This window comes from Vicugna pacos, unplaced genomic scaffold (assembly GCF_048564905.1).
Source record: "Vicugna pacos unplaced genomic scaffold, VicPac4 scaffold_15, whole genome shotgun sequence".
NCBI lineage: Eukaryota > Metazoa > Chordata > Mammalia > Artiodactyla > Camelidae > Vicugna > Vicugna pacos.
In genome coordinates, this window is record NW_027328736.1 from 1,702,193 (window position 1) to 1,723,562 (window position 21,370).

The following is a 21,370-nucleotide window of genomic DNA, read 5'->3' on the forward strand; positions in this document are numbered from 1 at the left end:
TACAATATACAATAAGAGAGTATAGAATCGAGAATTTAGAACATGGAATGCAGAACACAGAATTCAGAATATAGAATACAGAATACTGAATATACTATTTAGAATATAGAATGTACAACACCGAATTTAGAATATAGAATAAAGAATACTGAATATAGAATTTAGAATATAGAATGTAGAACACAGAATATAGAATGTTGAATACAGAATATAGAATCCAGAATAAAGAACATGCTATGCAGAACACAGAATTAAGAATATAGATTAAATAATAGTGTATATAGAATTTAGAATGCAGAATGTAGAACACAGAATATAGAATATAGATTATAGATCCCAGACCTAAGAACATGGAATTCAGAACACAGAGTTTAGATTTTAGAATATTGAATACTGAATATAGAATGTATAACACAGAATATACAACACAGATTATAGAATATAGAATACACAATGCAGAACACATTATTTAGAACATGGAATTCAGAAAACAGAATTTAGTATATAGAATACAGTATACAGAATTTTGAATATAGAATGTATAACACAGAATATAGAATATAGAAAACAGAATAGAGAACCCAGAGTTTAGAACGTAGAATTCAGAACACTGAATTTAGAATATAGAGCACAGAATACAGAATATAGAATGTATACTTTAGAATGTACAAAGCAGACTATAGAATACAGAATACAGAAACCAGAATTTAGAACATTGAATGCAGAACACAGAATGTAGAATATAGAATACAGAATAGAGAATGTAGAATAGAGAATGCAGAACACAGAATAAAGGATAGAGAATGAAGAATACAGAACCCAGAATTTAGAACATGGAATGCAGAACCCAGAATTTAGAATGTAGAACACAGAAATAGAATTTAGAATACGGAATGCAGAATATTGAATACAGAATATAGAATGTAGAACACAAAATATAGAATAGAGAAATTAGAACATGGAATGCAGAACACAGAATTAAGAATATAGATTACAGAACACTGAACATAGAATTTATAATATACAATGTAGAACACAGAATATAGAATATGGAAACAGAATACAGAAATCAGAATTCGGAACATGGAATGCTGAACACAGAATTTAGAATATAGAATACAGAATACTGAATATACTATTTAGAATATAGAATGTAGAACACCGAATTTAGAATATAGAATAAAGAATACTGAATATAGAATTTAGAATATAGAATGAAGAACACAGAATATAGAATGTAGAATACAGAATATAGAATCCAGAATAAAGAACATGCTATGCAGAACACAGAATTAAGAATAAAGATTAAATAATACTGAATATAGAATTTAGAATGTAGAATGTAGAACACAGAATATAGAATATAGATTATAGATTCCAGACTTAAGAACATGGAATGCAGAACACAGAATTTAGAACATTGAATGCAGAACACGGTATTTAGAACATACAATACAGAATACTGAATATAGAATTTTGAATATACAATGAAGAACACAGAATTTAGAATATGGAATACAGATTACTGAATATAGAATTTAGTATATAAAATGTAAAACACAGAATATAGAAAATAGAATAGAGAATGTAGAACCCAGAATTTAGTACATGGAATCAGAACCCAGAATTTAGAATATACAATACAGAACACTGAATATGGAATTTAGAATATAGAATGTAGAACACAGAATATAGAATATAGACTAAAGTGTATAGAACCCAGAATTTAGAACATGGAATGCAGAACACAGAATTCAGAATATAGAATACAGAATAGTGCATATAGAATTTAGAATATGGAATGTAGAACACGGAAAAAAAGAATATAGAATACCTAATACAGAATATAGATTGTAGAATATAGAATGAAATGCACAAAATTTAGAATATAGAATAGAGAATATAGAACCCAGAATTTAGAACATGTAAACCAGATCACAGAATTAAGAATATAGAATACAGAATACCAAATATAGAATTTAGAATATAGAATGCAGAACACAGAATATAGAATATAGAATACAGAATACTGAATATAGAATTTACAACATGGAATGCAGAACACAGAATTTAGAATATAGAATAAAGAATATAAAAGCCAGAATATACAACATGGAATACAAAACACAGAATTTAGAATATAGAATACAGAATACGGAATATAGAATTTAGAATATAGAATTTAGAACACAGAATATAGAATATAGAATACGGAATTCAAAATTTAGTATGAAGGATCTAGAATGAAGAACACAGTATATAGAATATATAAAAGAGAATATAGAACCCAGAATTTAGAAATTGAATGCAGAGAACAGAATTAATAATATAGAATACAAAATACTAAATATAGAATTTAGAATATAGAAAGAAGAACACAGAATACAGAATATAGAAAAGACAATTTACAACATGGAATGCAGAACACAGAATTTAGAATACAGAATAGAGTACTCAATATAGAATTTTGAAAATAGAAGGTAGAACACAGAATATATAATGTAGAAAACGGAATGCAGAATATAGAATACAGAATATAGAATGTAGAATACAGAATATAAAATATGGAAAACAGAGTATAGAACCCAGAATTTAAAACATGGAATGCAGAGCACATAATGTAGAATATAGAATACAGAACGCTGAATATAGAATTTAGACTATAGAATGTGGAACACAGGATATAGAATACAGAAAAGAGGATATAGAACCCAAATTTAGAACATGGAATGCAGAACAGAGAATTTAGAATATAGAATACGGAATACTGAGTATAGAAATTAGAAAATAGAATGTAGAACACAAAATATAGAATATAGTATACGGAATGCAAAATATTGTATGTAAAATCTAGAATGAAAAACACACAATATAGAATATAGAATAGAGAATGCAGAAACCAGAATTTAGAACATGGAATGCAGAACACAGAATTTAGAATATAGAATACTGAACACAGAATATATAATTAAGAATATATAAAGTAGAACACAGAATATAGAATAGAGAATTTAGAACATGGAATGCAGAACACAGAATTTAGATTATACAATACATAATACTGAATATAAAATTAAGAAAATAGAATGTAGAACACAGAATTAAAATATGGAAAACAGAATATAGAACCCAGAATTTAGAACTTGGAATGCAGAACTCAGAATTAAGAGTATAGAATACAAATTAATGAATATAGAATTTAGAATATAGAATGTAGAACACAGAATATACAATATAGAATATACAATAGAGAGTATAGAATCGAGAATTTAAAACATGTAATGCAGAACACAGAATTTAGAATATGGAATACAGAATACTGAATATAGAATTTAGAACATAGAAAGCAGAACACAGAATTTAGAATATAGAATACAGAATACTGAATATTGAATTTAGAACATGGAATGCAGAACACAGAATTTAGAATGTAGAACACAGAAATACAATTTAGAATACAGAATGCAGAATATTGAATAAAGAATATAGAATGTACAACACAAAATATAAAATATGTAAAACAAAATACAGAACCCAGAATTTAAAACATGGATTGCAGAACACAGAATTTAGAAAATAGAATACAGAATACTTAATATAGAGTTTAGAACAAAGAATGCAGAACCCAGAATTTAGAATATAGAATACAGAATACTGAATGTAGAATTTAGAACATGGAATGCAGAACACAGAATTTAGAATATTGAATACAGAATAATGAATATAGAATTTAGAATATAGAATGTAGCACACAGAATATAGTATATAGAATAGAGAATATAGAACCCAGAATTTAGAACATGGAATGCAGAACACAGAATTTAGAAAATAAAATACAGAATACTGAATATAGGATTTAGAACACAGGATATAGAATATAGAATACGGAATGCAGAATATAGAATACCAAATATAGAATATAGAACACGAAATATAAAATATGGAATACAGAATACATAACCCAGAATTTAGAATATGAAATGCAGAACACAGAATTTGGAATATAGAATATAGAATTTAGAATATAGAATGTAGAATATAGAATGAAGAACACACAATATAGAATATAGAATAGAGAATATAGAACCCAGAATTTAGAACACGGAATGAAGAACACAGAATTTTGAATATAGAATATAGAATTTAGAATATACAATGTAGAACACAGAATTTTGAATATAGAATAGAGAAAACTGAATACAGAATTTAGAGTACAGAATGTAGAACACAGAATAAAGAATATAGAATACGGAATGCAGAATATGGAATACAGAATATAGAATGAAAAACTCAGAATAGAGAATACGGCATAAAGAATATACAATACACAATATAGAATGTAGAACACAGAATATAAAAAATGGAAAACAGAATACCGAAACCAGAATTTAGAACATGGATTGCAGAACACAGAATTTGGAATATAGAATACAGAATACTGAATATAGAATTTAGAGTATAGAATGTAGAACACAGAATATAGAATATAGAATATGGAATGCAGAATATAGAATACAGAATATAGAATGAAAAACACAGAATAGAGAATACAGCATAAAGAATATACAATACAGAATATAGAATGAAGAACACAGAATATAAAAAATGGAAAACAGATTACAGAAACCAGAATTTAGAACATGGATTGCAGAACACAGAATTTAGAATATGATATACAGAATACTGAATATAGAATTTAGAACATAGAATTCAGACACAGAATTTGGAACATAGAATAAACAATACTGAATATAGAATTTAGAATATAGAATGTAGAACACAGAATATATAACATAGAATAGAGAATATAGAACCCAGAATTGAGAACATGGAATGCAGATCACAAAAATTATAATATAGAATACAAAATAGTGAATATAGAATTTAGAATATAGAAATAGAACACAGAATATAGAATATAAAATACGGAATGCAGAATAAAGAAGGTAGAATATAGAATGAAGAACACAAAATATAGAATATAGAATAGAGAATATAGCAACCAGAATTTAGAAATGGAATGCAGAACAGAGAATTTAGAATATAGAATTCAGAAAACTGAATAAATATTTTAGAATATAGAATGTAGAACATACAATATAGAATATAGAATACGGAATGCAGAATATACTTTGTAGAATGTAGAATGAAGAACACAAATATAGAATATATACTAGAGAGAATAGAACACAGAACTTAGAACCCGCAATGCAGAACATAGAATTAAGAATATAGAATACAGAATATTGAATATAGAACTTAGAATATAGAATGTAGAACACTTAATAAAGAATATAAAATACCAGAATACTGAATATAGAATTTAGAATGTAGAATATAGAACACAGAATATAGAATATAGATAAGAAAATATAGAAACCAGAATTTAGAACATGGGTGCAGAACACAGAATTTAGAATATAGAATACAGTATACTGAATACAGTATGCAGAATATAGAATGTAGAACACAGAGTATAGAATATAGAATACGGAATACAGAATATAGAATATAGAACACAGAATATGGAATATGGAAAACAGAATACAGAACCCAGAATTAAGACCATAGAATGCAGAACACAGAATTAAGACTTTAGATTACAGAAAGCTGAATATAGAATTTAGAACATAGAATTCAAAACACAAATTATGGAATACAGCATACAGAACGCAGGATTCAGAACATGGAATTCAGAACACACAATACATAATATAGAATAAAGAAATAGAATGTAGAATATAGAATGTAGAACACAGAATATAGAATATAGAATACAGAATGCATTATGCAGAATTTAGAACAAGGAATTCAGAACACATAATATATAATAACGTATACCGAAATATTATGTGGTATATAGAATGTTGTACACAGAATTTATAATATAGAGTACAGTATATAGAATGTACAATACAGAATGTAGAACACAGAATATTAAATACAGATTACGGAATACAGAACCCAGAATTTAGAACATGGAAATCAGAACGCATAATATAGAATATAGTATACAGAATACATAATATACAATGTAGAATACAGAATGTAGAACACAGAATATAGAATATAGAATACAGAATGCAGAAACTTGATTATACAAGTTGTAATTCAGAACACAGAATTTAGAATATAGAGTGCAGAATACAGAATATAGAATATAGAATTTACATTGTTGAACACAGAATATGGAATATTGTATACAGAATACAGAATATAGAATGTAGAATACTGGATGTAGTAAGAGAATATGGAATTCAGAATACAGACTACAGAACACAGAATTTAGAACATGGAATTCAGAACACAGAGTGAAGATTTTAGAATATTGAATACTGAATATAGAATGTATAACACAGAATATACAACACAGATTATAGAATATAGAATACACAATGCAGAACACATTATTTAGAACATGGAATTCAGAAAACAGAATTTAGTATATAGAATACAGTATACAGAATTTTGAATATAGAATGTATAACACAGAATATAGAATATAGAAAACAGAATACAGAACCCAGAGTTTAGAACGTAGAATTCAGAACACTGAATTTAGAATATAGAGCACAGAATACAGAATATAGAATGTATACTTTAGAATGTACAAAGCAGACTATAGAATACAGAATACAGAAACCAGAATTTAGAACATTGAATGCAGAACACAGAATGTAGAATATAGAATACAGAATAGAGAATGTAGAATAGAGAATGCAGAACACAGAATAAAGGATAGAGAATGAAGAATACAGAACCCAGAATTTAGAACATGGAATGCAGAACCCAGAATTTAGAATGTAGAACACAGAAATAGAATTTAGAATACGGAATGCAGAATATTGAATACAGAATATAGAATGTAGAACACAAAATATAGAATAGAGAAATTAGAACATGGAATGCAGAACACAGAATTAAGAATATAGATTACAGAACACTGAACATAGAATTTATAATATACAATGTAGAACACAGAATATAGAATATGGAAACAGAATACAGAAATCAGAATTCGGAACATGGAATGCTGAACACAGAATTTAGAATATAGAATACAGAATACTGAATATACTATTTAGAATATAGAATGTAGAACACCGAATTTAGAATATAGAATAAAGAATACTGAATATAGAATTTAGAATATAGAATGTAGAACACAGAATATAGAATGTAGAATACAGAATATAGAATCCAGAATAAAGAACATGCTATGCAGAACACAGAATTAAGAATAAAGATTAAAAAATACTGAATATAGAATTTACAATGTAGAATGTAGAACACAGAATATAGAATATAGATTATAGATCCCAGACTTAAGAACATGGAATGCAGAACACAGAATTTAGAACATTGAATGCAGAACACGGTATTTAGAACATACAATACAGAATACTGAATATAGAATTTTGAATATACAATGAAGAACACAGAATTTAGAATATGGAATACAGATTACTGAATATAGAATTTAGTATATAAAATGTAAAACACAGAATATAGAAAATAGAATAGAGAATGTAGAACCCAGAATTTAGTACATGGAATCAGAACCCAGAATTTAGAATATACAATACAGAACACTGAATATGGAATTTAGAATATAGAATGTAGAACACAGAATATAGAATATAGAATAAAGTGTATAGAACCCAGAATTTAGAACATGGAATGCAGAACACAGAATTCAGAATATAGAATACAGAATAGTGCATATAGAATTTAGAATATGGAATGTAGAACACGGAAAAAAAGAATATAGAATACCTAATACAGAATATAGATTGTAGAATATAGAATGAAATGCACAAAATTTAGAATATAGAATAGAGAATATAGAACCCAGAATTTAGAACATGGAAACCAGATCACAGAATTAAGAATATACAATACAGAATACCAAATATAGAATTTAGAATATAGAATGCAGAACACAGAATATAGAATATAGAATACAGAATACTGAATATAGAATTTACAACATGGAATGCAGAACACAGAATTTAGAATATAGAATAAAGAATATAAAAGCCAGAATATACAACATGGAATACAAAACACAGAATTTAGAATATAGAATACAGAATACGGAATATAGAATTTAGAATATAGAATTTAGAACACAGAATATAGAATATAGAATACGGAATTCAAAATTTAGTATGAAGGATCTAGAATGAAGAACACAGTATATAGAATATATAAAAGATAATATAGAACCCAGAATTTAGAAATTGAATGCAGAGAACAGAATTAATAATATAGAATACAAAATACTAAATATAGAATTTAGAATATAGAAAGAAGAACACAGAATACAGAATATAGAAAAGACAATTTACAACATGGAATGCAGAACACAGAATTTAGAATATAGAATACAGAGTACTCAATATAGAATTTTGAAAATAGAGGGTAGAACACAGAATATATAATGTAGAAAACGGAATGCAGAATATAGAATACAGAATATAGAATGTAGAATACAGAATATAAAATATGGAAAACAGAGTATAGAACCCAGAATTTAAAACATGGAATGCAGAGCACATAATGTAGAATATAGAATACAGAACGCTGAATATAGGATTTAGACTATAGAATGTGGAACACAGGATATAGAATACAGAAAAGAGGATATAGAACCCAAATTTAGAACATGGAATGCAGAACAGAGAATTTAGAATATAGAATACGGAATACTGAGTATAGAAATTAGAAAATAGAATGTAGAACACAAAATATAGAATATAGTATACGGAATGCAAAATATTGTATGTAAAATCTAGAATGAAAAACACACAATATAGAATATAGAATAGAGAATGCAGAAACCAGAATTTAGAACATGGAATGCAGAACACAGAATTTAGAATATAGAATACTGAACACAGAATATATAATTAAGAATATATAAAGTAGAACACAGAATATAGAATAGAGAATTTAGAACATGGAATGCAGAACACAGAATTTAGATTATACAATACATAATACTGAATATAAAATTAAGAAAATAGAATGTAGAACACAGAATTAAAATATGGAAAACAGAATATAGAACCCAGAATTTAGAACTTGGAATGCAGAACTCAGAATTAAGAGTATAGAATACACATTAATGAATATAGAATTTAGAATATAGAATGTAGAACACAGAATATACAATATAGAATATACAATAGAGAGCATAGAATCGAGAATTTAGAACATGTAATGCAGAACACAGAATTTAGAATATAGAATACAGAATACTGAATATAGAATTTAGAACATAGAAAGCAGAACACAGAATTTAGAATATAGAATACAGAATACTGAATATTGAATTTAGAACATGGAATGCAGAACACAGAATTTAGAATGTAGAACACAGAAATACAATTTAGAATAAAGAATGCAGAATATTGAATAAAGAATATAGAATGTACAACACAAAATATAAAATATGTAAAACAAAATACAGAACCCAGAATTTAAAACATGGATTGCAGAACACAGAATTTAGAAAATAGAATACAGAATACTTAATATAGAGTTTAGAACATAGAATGCAGAACCCAGAATTTAGAATATAGAATACAGAATACTGAATGTAGAATTTAGAACATGGAATGCAGAACACAGAATTTAGAATATTGAATACAGAATAATGAATATAGAATTTAGAATATAGAATGTAGCACACAGAATATAGTATATAGAATAGAGAATATAGAACCCAGAATTTAGAACATGGAATGCAGAACACAGAATTTAGAAAATAAAATACAGAATACTGAATATAGGATATAGAACACAGGATATAGAATATAGAATACGGAATGCAGAATATAGAATACCAAATATAGAATATAGAACACGAAATATAAAATATGGAATACAGAATACATAACCCAGAATTTAGAATATGAAATGCAGAACACAGAATTTGGAATATAGAATATAGAATTTAGGATATAGAATGTAGAATATAGAATGAAGAGCACACAATATAGAATATAGAATAGAGAATATAGAACCCAGAATTTAGAACACGGAATGAAGAACACAGAATTTTGAATATAGAATATAGAATTTAGAATATACAATGTAGAACACAGAATTTTGAATATAGAATAGAGAAAACTGAATACAGAATTTAGAGTACAGAATGTAGAACACAGAATATAGAATACGGAATGCAGAATATGGAATACAGACTATAGAATGAAAAACTCATTATAGAGAATACGGCATAAAGAATATACAATACACAATATAGAATGTAGAACACAGAATATAAAAAATGAAAAACAGAATACAGAAACCAGAATTTAGAACATGGATTGCAGAACACAGAATTTGGAATATAGAATACAGAATACTGAATATAGAATTTAGAGTATAGAATGTAGAACACAGAATATAGAATATAGAATACGGAATGCAGAATATAGAATACAGAATATAGAATGAAAAACACAGAATAGAGAATACAGCATAAAGAATATACAATACAGAATATAGAATGAAGAACACAGAATATAAAAAATGGAAAACAGATTACAGAAACCAGAATTTAGAACATGGATTGCAGAACACTGAATTTAGAATATGATATACAGAATACTGAATATAGAATTTAGAACATAGAATTCAGACACAGAATTTAGAACATAGAATAAACAATACTGAATATAGAATTTAGAATATAGAATGTAGAACACAGAATATATAACATAGAATAGAGAATATAGAACCCAGAATTTAGAACATGTAATGCAGATCACAAAAATTATAATATAGAATACAAAATAGTGAACATAGAATTTAGAATATAGAAATAGAACACAGAATATAGAATATAAAATACGGAATGCAGAATAAAGAAGGTAGAATATAGAATGAAGAACACAAAATTTAGAATATAGAATAGAGAATATAGCAACCAGAATTTAGAAATGGAATGCAGAACAGAGAATTTAGAATATAGAATTCAGAAAACTGAATAAATATTTTAGAATATAGAATGTAGAACATACAATATAGAATATAGAATACGGAATGCAGAATATACTTTGTAGAATGTAGAATGAAGAACACAAAGATAGAATATATACTAGAGAGAATAGAACACAGAACTTAGAACCCGGAATGCAGAACATAGAATTAAGAATATAGAATACAGAATATTGAATATAGAACTTAGAATATAGAATGTAGAACACTTAATAAAGAATATAAAATACCAGAATACTGAATATAGAATTTAGAAAGTAGAATATAGAACACAGAATATAGAATATAGATAAGAAAATATAGAACCCAGAATTTAGAACATGGGTGCAGAACACAGGATTTAGAATATAGAATACAGTATACTGAATACAGTATGCAGAATATAGAATGTAGAACACAGAGTATAGAATATAGAATACGGAATACAGAATATAGAATATAGAACACAGAATATGGAATATGGAAAACAGAATACAGAACCCAGAATTAAGACCATAGAATGCAGAACACAGAATTAAGACTTTAGATTACAGAATGCTGAATATAGAATTTAGAACATAGAATTCAAAACACAAAATATGGAATACAGCATACAGAACGCAGGATTCAGAACATGGAATTCAGAACACACAATACATAATATAGAATAAAGGAATAGAATGTAGAATATAGAATGTAGAACACAGAATATAGAATATAGAATACAGAATGCAGTATGTAGAATTTAGAACAAGGAATTCAGAACACAGAATATATAATAAAGTATACCGAAATATTATGTGGTACATAGAATGATGAACACATAATTTATAATATAGAATACAGTATATAGAATGTACAATACAGAATGTAGAACACAGAATATTGAATACAGATTACGGAATACAGAACCCAGAATTTAGAACATGGAAATCAGAACGCATAATATAGAATATAGTATACAGAATACATAATATACAATGTAGAATACAGAATGTAGAACACAGAATATAGAATATAGAATACAGAATGCAGAAACTTGATTATACAAGTTGTAATTCAGAACACAGAATTTAGAATAAAGAGTGCAGAATACAGAATATAGAATATAGAATTTACATTGTTGAACACAGTTTATGGAATATTGTGTACAGAATACAGCATATAGAATGTAGAATACTGGATGTAGTAAGAGAATATGGAATTCAGAATACAGACTACAGAACACAGAATTTAGAACATGGAATTCAGAACACAGAGTTTAGATTTTAGAATATTGAATACTGAATATAGAATGTATAACACAGAATATACAACACAGATTATAGAATATAGAATACACAATGCAGAACACATTATTTAGAACATGGAATTCAGAAAACACAATGTAGTATATAGAATACAGTATACAGAATGTTGAATATAGAATGTATAACACAGAATATTGAATATAGAATACAGAATACAGAACCCAGAGTTTAGAATGTAGAATTCAGAACACTGAATTTAGAATATAGAGCACAGAATACAGAATATAGAATGTATACTTTAGAATGTACAAAACAGACTATAGAATACAGAATACAGAAACCAGAATTTAGAACATTGAATGCAGAACACAGAATGTAGAATATAGAATACAGAATAGAGAATGAAGAATAGAGAATGCAGAACACAGAATAAAGGATAGAGAATGAAGAATACAGAACCCAGAATTTAGAACATGGAATGCAGAACCCAGAATTTAGAATGTAGAACACAGAAATAGAATTTAGAATACGGAATGCAGAATATTGAATACAGAATATAGAATGTAGAACACAAAATATAAAATATGTAAAACAGAATACAGAACCCAGAATTTAGAACATGGAATGCAGAACACAGAATTTAAAATATAGAATACAGAATAATTAAGATAGAATTTAGAATATAGAATGTAGAACCCAAAGTATAGAATATATGATAGAGAATATAGAAGCCAGAATTTAGAACATGGAATGCACACCACAGAATTTAGAATATAGAATACAGAATACTGAATATACTATTAAGAATATAGAATGAGGACACCGAATTTAGAATATAGAATAAAGTATACTGAATATAGAATTTAGAATATAGAATGTAGAACACAGAATATAGAATGTAGAATACAGAATATAGAATCCAGAATAAAGAATATTCTATGCAGAACACAGAATTAAGAATATAGATTAAATAATACTGAATATAGAATTTAGAATGTAGAATGTAGAACACAGAATATAGAATATAGATTATAGATCCCAGACCTAAGATCATGGAATGCAGAACACAGAATTTAGAACATTGAATGCAGAACACGGTATTTAGAACATACAATACAGAATACTGAATATAGAATTTTGAATATACAATGAAGAACACAGAATTTAGAATATGGAATACAGATTACTGAATATAGAATTTAGAATATAAAATGTAAAACACAGAATATAGAAAATAGATTAGAGAATGAAGAACCCAGAATTTAGTACATGGAATCAGAACCCAGAATGTAGAATATACAATACAGAACACTGAATATGGAATTTAGAATATACAATGTAGAACACAGAATATAGAATATAGAATAAAGTGTATAGAACCCAGAATTTAGAACATGGAATGCAGAACACAGAATTCAGAATATAGAATACAGAATAGTGCATATAGAATTTAGAATATGGAATGTAGAACACGGAAAAAAAGAATATAGAATACTTAATACAGAATATAGATTGTAGAATATAGAATGAAATGCACAAAATTTAGAATATAGAATAGAGAATATAGAACCCAGAATTTAGAACATGGAAACCAGTTCACAGAATTAAGAATATAGAATACAGAATACCAAATATAGAATTTAGAATATAGAATGCAGAACACAGAATATAGAATATAGAATACAGAATACTGAATATAGAATTTACAACATGGAATGCAGAACACAGAATTTAGAATATAGAATAAAGAATATAGAAGCCAGAATATACAACATGGAATACAAAACACAGAATTTAGAATATAGAATACAGAATACGGAATATAGAATTTAGAATATAGAATTTAGAACACAGAATATAGAATATAGAATACGGAATTCAAAATTGAGTATGAAGGATCTAGAATGAAGAACACAGTATATAGAATATATAAAAGAGAATATAGAACCCAGAATTTAGAAATTGAATGCAGAGAACAGAATTAATAATATAGAATACAAAATACTAAATATAGAATTTAGAATATAGAAAGAAGAACACAGAATACAGAATATAGAAAAGACAATTTACAACATGGAATGCAGAACACAGAATTTAGAATATAGAATACAGAATACTGAATATAGAATTTTGAAAATAGAAGGTAGAACACAGAATATATAATGTAGAAAACGGAATGCAGAATATAGAATACAGAATATAGAATGTAGAATACAGAATATAAAATATGGAAAACAGAGTATAGAACCCAGAATTTAAAACATGGAATGCAGAACACATAATGCAGAATATAGAATACAGAACGCTGAATATAGGATTTAGACTATAGAATGTGGAACACAGGATATAGAATACAGAAAAGAGGATATAGAACCCAAATTTAGAACATGGAATGCAGAACAGAGAATTTAGAATATAGAATACGGAATACTGAGTATAGAATTTAGAAAATAGAATGTAGAACACAAAATATAGAATATAGTATACGGAATGCAAAATATTGTATGTAAAATCTAGAATGAAAAACACACAATATAGAATATAGAATAGAGAAGGTAGAAACCAGAATTTAGAACATTGAATGCAGAACACAGAATTTAGAATATAGAATACTGAACACAGAATATATAATTAAGAATATATAAAGTAGAACACAGAATATAGATTAGAGAATTTAGAACATGGAATGCAGAACACAGAATTTAGATTATACAATACATAATACAGAATATAAAATTTAGAAAATAGAATGTAGAACACAGAATTAAAATATGGAAAACAGAATATAGAACCCAGAATTTAGAACTTGGAATGCAGAACACAGAATTAAGAGTATAGAATACACATTAATGAATATAGAATTTAGAATATAGAATGTAGAACACAGAATATACAATATAGAATATACAATAGAGAGCATAGAATCGAGAATTTAGAACATGTAATGCAGAACACAGAATTTAGAATATAGAATACAGAATACTGAATATAGAATTTAGAACATAGAAAGCAGAACACAGAATTTAGAATATAGAATACAGAATACTGAATATTGAATTTAGAACATGGAATGCAGAACACAGAATTTAGAATGTAGAACACAGAAATACAATTTAGAATACAGAATGCAGAATATTGAATACAGAATATAGAATGTACAACACAAAATATAAAATATGTAAAACAAAATACAGAACCCAGAATTTAAAACATTGATTGCAGAACACAGAATTTAGAAAATAGAATACAGAATACTTAATATAGAGTTTAGAACATAGAATGCAGAACCCAGAATTTAGAATATAGAATACAGAATACTGAATGTAGAATTTAGAACATGGAATGCAGAACACAGAATTTAGAATATTGAATACAGAATAATGAATATAGAATTTAGAATATAGAATGTAGCACACAGAATATAGTATATAGAATAGAGAATATAGAACCCAGAATTTAGAACATGGAATGCAGAACACAGAATTTAGAAAATAAAATACAGAATACTGAATATAGGATTTAGAACACAGGATATAGAATATAGAATACGGAATGCAGAATATACAATACCAAATATAGAATATAGAACACAAAATATAAAATATGGAATACAGAATACATAACCCAGAATTTAGAATATGAAACGCAGAACACAGAATTTGGAATATAGAATATAGAATTTAGAATATAGAATGTAGAATATAGAATGAAGAACACACAATATAGAATATAGAATAGAGAATAGAGAACCCAGAATTTAGAACACGGAATGAAGAACACAGAATTTTGAATATAGAATATAGAATTTAGAATATACAATGTAGAACACAGAATTTTGAATATAGAATAGAGAAAACTGAATATAGAATTTAGAGTACAGAATGTAGAACACAGAATATAGAATATAGAATACGGAATGCAGAATATGGAATACAGACTGTAGAATGAAAAACTCAGAATAGAGCATACGGCATAAAGAATATACAATACACAATATAGAATGTAGAACACAGAATATAAAAAATGGAAAACAGAATACAGAAACCAGAATTTAGAACATGGATTGCAGAACACAGAATTTGGAATATAGAATACAGAATACTGAATATAGAATTTAGAGTATAGAATGTAGAACACAGAATATAGAATATAGAATACGGAATGCAGAATATAGAATACAGAATATAGAATGAAAAACACAGAATAGAGAATACAGCATAAAGAATATACAATACAGAATATAGAATGAAGAACACAGAATATAAAAAATGGAAAACAGATTACAGAAACCAGAATTTAGAACATGGATTGCAGAACACAGAATTTAGAATATGATATACAGAATACTGAATATAGAATTTAGAACATAGAATTCAGACACAGAATTTAGAACATAGAATAAACAATACTGAATAAAGAATTTAGAGTATAGAATGTAGAACACAGAATATATAACATAGAATAGAGAATATAGAACCCAGAATTTAGAACATGGAATGCAGATCACAAAAATTATAATATAGAATACAAAATACTGAATATAGAATTTAGAATATAGAAATAGAACACAGAATATAGAATATAAAATACGGAATGCAGAATAAAGAAGGTAGAATATAGAATGAAGAACACAAAGTATAGAATGTAGAATAGAGAATATAGCAACCAGAATTTAGAAATGGAATGCAGAACAGAGAATTTGGAATATAGAATTCAGAAAACTGAATAAATATTTTAGAATATAGAATGTAGAACATACAATATAGAATATAGAATACGGAATGCAGAATATACTTTGTAGAATGTAGAATGAAGAACACAAATATAGAATATATACTAGAGAGAATAGAACACAGAACTTAGAACCCGGAATGCAGAACATAGAATTAAGAATATAGAATACAGAATATTGAATATAGAACTTAGAATATAGAATGTAGAACACTTAATAAAGAATATAAAATACCAGAATACTGAATATAGAATTTAGAAAGTAGAATATAGAACACAGAATATAGAATATAGATAAGAAAATATAGAACCCAGAATTTAGTACATGGGTGCAGAACACAGAATTTAGAATATAGAATACAGTATACTGAATACAGTATGCAGAATATAGAATGTAGAACACAGAGTATAGAATATAGAATACGGAATACATAATATAGAATATAGAACACAGAATATTAAATATGGAAAACAGAATACAGAACCCAGAATTTAGACCATAGAATGCAGAACACAGAATTAAGATTTTAGATTACAGAATGCTGAATACAGAATTTAGAACATAGAATTCAAAACACAAAATATGGAATACAGCATACAGAACGCAGGATTCAGAACATGGAATTCAGAACACACAATACATAATATAGAATAAAGGAATAGAATGTAGAATATAGAATGTAGAACACAGAATATAGAATATAGAATACAGAATGCAGTATGTAGAATTTAGAACAAGGAATTCAGAACACAGAATATATAATAAAGTATACCGAAATATTATGTGGTACATAGAATGATGTACACATAATTTATAATATAGAATACAGTATATAGAATGTACAATACAGAATGTAGAACACAGAATATTGAATACAGATTACGGAATACAGAACCCAGAATTTAGAACATGGAAATCAGAACGCATAATATAGAATATAGTATACAGAATACATAATATACAATGTAGAATACAGAATGTAGAACACAGAATATAGAATATAGAATACAGAATGCAGAAACTTGATTATACAAGTTGTAATTCAGAACACAGAATTTAGAATAAAGAGTGCAGAATACAGAATATAGAATATAGAATTTACATTGTTGAACACAGTTTATGGAATATTGTGTACAGAATACAGCATATAGAATGTAGAATACTGGATGTAGTAAGAGAATATGGAATTCAGAATACAGACTACAGAACACAGAATTTAGAACATGGAATTCAGAACACAGAGTTTAGATTTTAGAATATTGAATACTGAATATAGAATGTATAACACAGAATATACAACACAGATTATAGAATATAGAATACACAATGCAGAACACATTATTTAGAACATGGAATTCAGAAAACACAATGTAGTATATAGAATACAGTATACAGAATGTTGAATATAGAATGTATAACACAGAATATTGAATATAGAATACAGAATACAGAACCCAGAGTTTAGAATGTAGAATTCAGAACACTGAATTTAGAATATAGAGCACAGAATACAGAATATAGAATGTATACTTTAGAATGTACAAAACAGACTATAGAATACAGAATACAGAAACCAGAATTTAGAACATTGAATGCAGAACACAGAATGTAGAATATAGAATACAGAATAGAGAATGAAGAATAGAGAATGCAGAACACAGAATAAAGGATAGAGAATGAAGAATACAGAACCCAGAATTTAGAACATGGAATGCAGAACCCAGAATTTAGAATGTAGAACACAGAAATAGAATTTAGAATACGGAATGCAGAATATTGAATACAGAATATAGAATGTAGAACACAAAATATAAAATATGTAAAACAGAATACAGAACCCAGAATTTAGAACATGGAATGCAGAACACAGAATTTAAAATATAGAATACAGAATAATTAAGATAGAATTTAGAATATAGAATGTAGAACCCAAAGTATAGAATATATGATAGAGAATATAGAAGCCAGAATTTAGAACATGGAATGCACACCACAGAATTTAGAATATAGAATACAGAATACTGAATATACTATTAAGAATATAGAATGAGGACACCGAATTTAGAATATAGAATAAAGTATACTGAATATAGAATTTAGAATATAGAATGTAGAACACAGAATATAGAATGTAGAATACAGAATATAGAATCCAGAATAAAGAATATTCTATGCAGAACACAGAATTAAGAATATAGATTAAATAATACTGAATATAGAATTTAGAATGTAGAATGTAGAACACAGAATATAGAATATAGATTATAGATCCCAGACCTAAGATCATGGAATGCAGAACACAGAATTTAGAACATTGAATGCAGAACACGGTATTTAGAACATACAATACAGAATACTGAATATAGAATTTTGAATATACAATGAAGAACACAGAATTTAGAATATGGAATACAGATTACTGAATATAGAATTTAGAATATAAAATGTAAAACACAGAATATAGAAAATAGATTAGAGAATGAAGAACCCAGAATTTAGTACATGGAATCAGAACCCAGAATGTAGAATATACAATACAGAACACTGAATATGGAATTTAGAATATACAATGTAGAACACAGAATATAGAATATAGAATAAAGTGTATAGAACCCAGAATTTAGAACATGGAATGCAGAACACAGAATTCAGAATATAGAATACAGAATAGTGCATATAGAATTTAGAATATGGAATGTAGAACACGGAAAAAAAGAATATAGAATACTTAATACAGAATATAGATTGTAGAATATAGAATGAAATGCACAAAATTTAGAATATAGAATAGAGAATATAGAACCCAGAATTTAGAACATGGAAACCAGTTCACAGAATTAAGAATATAGAATACAGAATACCAAATATAGAATTTAGAATATAGAATGCAGAACACAGAATATAGAATATAGAATACAGAATACTGAATATAGAATTTACAACATGGAATGCAGAACACAGAATTTAGAATATAGAATAAAGAATATAGAAGCCAGAATATACAACATGGAATACAAAACACAGAATTTAGAATATAGAATACAGAATACGGAATATAGAATTTAGAATATAGAATTTAGAACACAGAATATAGAATATAGAATACGGAATTCAAAATTGAGTATGAAGGATCTAGAATGAAGAACACAGTATATAGAATATATAAAAGAGAATATAGAACCCAGAATTTAGAAATTGAATGCAGAGAACAGAATTAATAATATAGAATACAAAATACTAAATATAGAATTTAGAATATAGAAAGAAGAACACAGAATACAGAATATAGAAAAGACAATTTACAACATGGAATGCAGAACACAGAATTTAGAATATAGAATACAGAATACTGAATATAGAATTTTGAAAATAGAAGGTAGAACACAGAATATATAATGTAGAAAACGGAATGCAGAATATAGAATACAGAATATAGAATGTAGAATACAGAATATAAAATATGGAAAACAGAGTATAGAACCCAGAATTTAAAACATGGAATGCAGAACACATAATGCAGAATATAGAATACAGAACGCTGAATATAGGATTTAGACTATACAATGTGGAACACAGGATATAGAATACAGAAAAGAGGATATAGAACCCAAATTTAGAACATGGAATGCAGAACAGAGAATTTAGAATATAGAATACGGAATACTGAGTATAGAATTTAGAAAATAGAATGTAGAACACAAAATATAGAATATAGTATACGGAATGCAAAATATTGTATGTAAAATCTAGAATGAAAAACACACAATATAGAATATAGAATAGAGAAGGTAGAAACCAGAATTTAGAACATTGAATGCAGAACACAGAATTTAGAATATAGAATACTGAACACAGAATATATAATTAAGAATATATAAAGTAGAACACAGAATATAGATTAGAGAATTTAGAACATGGAATGCAGAACACAGAATTTAGATTATACAATACATAATACAGAATATAAAATTTAGAAAATAGAATGTAGAACACAGAATTAAAATATGGAAAACAGAATATAGAACCCAGAATTTAGAACTTGGAATGCAGAACACAGAATTAAGAGTATAGAATACACATTAATGAATATAGAATTTAGAATATAGAATGTAGAACACAGAATATACAATATAGAATATACAATAGAGAGCATAGAATCGAGAATTTAGAACATGTAATGCAGAACACAGAATTTAGAATATAGAATACAGAATACTGAATATAGAATTTAGAACATAGAAAGCAGAACACAGAATTTAGAATATAGAATACAGAATACTGAATATTGAATTTAGAACATGGAATGCAGAACACAGAATTTAGAATGTAGAACACAGAAATACAATTTAGAATACAGAATGCAGAATATTGAATACAGAATATAGAATGTACAACACAA